Raw genomic sequence first — 2555 nt, forward strand, 5'->3', positions numbered from 1 at the left:
AGGGTACCCTTTGCTAGGTCCAGTTGCCGCTGTGAATTTTGGAAGCTGCTTTATTAATAAACTAGTGCTCCGAAAATTTAAATGTTAGTGCTAATTTAAAGTATAGTCTTTTAACTACACATGTGAGTTAAAATATTTTGATTTCAATCGCGCGTTTTCATGTAATAAACTAAAATACCAAAGGGTACCCTTTGCTAAGTCCAGTTGCTACTGTAAATTTTGGAAGCCGCATTATGAATAAACTAGTGCTCCTGAAATTTAAACATTAGTGCAAAATTAAAGCTTAATCCTTTGGAGGACAACGGTCAGTTTTGGAAGTGCTCATCACAACTAAAACAATGCAAGAGGAAGGACGGTTGATGGCGCAGAGGGTCGAACGACGAAAATTGCGTGATGCCATAAATCCCTTCGAGTTGCCGCAATCTTTGTAAGTTACAAATTTTCGCCCAGTACTACAAAAATATATCGCTAAGCGAGAAATCAATTCAGTTTTCGGAAAAACTAAAGTTTCATTGATTGCTAGCTTATTGGTCCAAATGGATGAACAAGTCATTACCCCTTTATTGCTCGATTTTGGCATTACTCTATACATTTTTAAATAATTACATATGAATTTTCTCAATTACATACATACATAGATTTGAAAAGTATTACCGACTTAACAAGCCGGGATTCCAATATTTGTTGGACGTATTGACAGCAAATACGGAGGCACCAAAGAAGGCTTTTGCGATATCTCCCATCGCAAAACTGAGCGCGTGTTTAAGATTTTTGGCTGAAGGTGGGTACCAGACGGGTGTGGGTAAAGACTGCGTCGTCGTTGGCGCAATGTAGTTTCAGTAAAGTATTGACGGAAGTGCTGACTGTTTTTGAGCGCCATTTGTGCCCGCAGTGGATAAAGGTGAGCGAAAGCGAGGAGGAAAACAGGAATATCGCCCGAGCCTTTTACGTTAAACATGGCATTCCGGGAGTTATGGGGTGTATTGATGGCACCCACGTAAGAATAATTGCTCCACCACAAAACGCGCACTTTTACTACAACCGTAAGGGGAGTTACAGCCTAAACGTTATGCTTGTAAGATACTCCTTGTTTCCGCATTTATCTATATGAGAACTTTTTTAGATATCGACGGCTGAGTTGAAGCTCGACCTATCTCGGCAGCCGGTTCGAAAACGTCCTATCTCATAAAATGGCTCAAGAGCGCACTATATTAACAACAATGCGACAATGAATTAAGGATTCGCTATGTTGATGCTTCTCATCCTGGGGCGAGCTACGATTCCTTCATATGGAACAACATCGAATTGCGAGTTTATTTTGAGAGGCAATATTTGCAAGGAGCGAGGAATGCCTGGCTTTTAGGTATTGTTGTTATATTAATATACACTTGACCGTAATTACACCTTTTGTAAATTTTCAACAGGGGACGCAGGATATCCTTTAGAGCCGTGCCTATTGACACCTCATAGCACTTTAGAAGAAGGCTCAAGGGAAATGAGGTTTAACGAAGCACACTCAAAGTGCCAAAACATTATTGAGCGCACCAATGGTGTACTAAAAAACCGCTGGCGATGTCTTCCTGGCGCAAGGAAACTGCACTATACACCCGAAAAAGCTGCAAAAATTACAAATGTGTGCTGTGCTTTGCATAACATATGCATTCATTTCAAGCCAATGTTGACATTGAACTTGAAGTGTTGGAGCCTGAAGATGCGGATGTAACACCAATTGATTCTCAGCAGTATAGCGCAGTAGCACAGTCGATTAGAACAAATATAGGATCCGCTCTTTAAATACTAAACAAAGCCTGGCTAAAAATGCAGCATTAAAGCGAGAGTTTGAAGAATATAAAACGTTGTTAATTTTTGCATTCTTTTTTTTCCATGCCATTGGACACTATTTTAGTGGGGTGAGTGATAGCAATTGACGAATCAGTAGTTGTGTTAGATGAGTGCACTAAGGGCCAGTTTTTGTGCGCTAGTTTAAACTTAGATCGCACAAACTGCGTTTATATCTAACAGTTGGCTGACATTGCAAAGTTATATTGCTGATATTGCTGGCAAAGTTGATATTTCAAAGTGTTTATTATTTCTTAAATATTTCTTAAAAATTTTAAATAGTATTTAAACCTTAAATTTTTTCTTTACAGATTTGTATGCCGCTACCACAACAATCTGGTAACATCTGCTTTAACTAGCCGTGTCTCAACAGTGCCTACAACACGTTATTTTTCGTAATTCAGCAACAACCATCGTCCATCATAAGTACCGGAACTACCACATCAACTATTGTTGCCACAAAAGCTACTGGCAACCGAACTACTCACGTTCAAAAGAGTGGAGCTATGACAACTTCCATATCAACAACTTTATCTGTGAAACTGCAGCGGTATTCCCGCGAAAACAGCAACAGCCCAGCAACAAATGCAACAACAACAAAGCGAAAACCGAATTCAACGTCAACCTTAGCAGCAGGGACAATCAGAGGAACGTAGACACGTAATTGTCCACTCTCGTAATATACCCACCAAATCTCTCCCTGCGACGACAGTCGC

Source organism: Rhagoletis pomonella, unplaced genomic scaffold, assembly GCF_013731165.1.
Source record: "Rhagoletis pomonella isolate Grant_MI unplaced genomic scaffold, Rhpom_1.0 Rhpom_scaffold_00017, whole genome shotgun sequence".
In the NCBI taxonomy this organism is placed as follows: Eukaryota; Metazoa; Arthropoda; class Insecta; order Diptera; family Tephritidae; genus Rhagoletis; species Rhagoletis pomonella.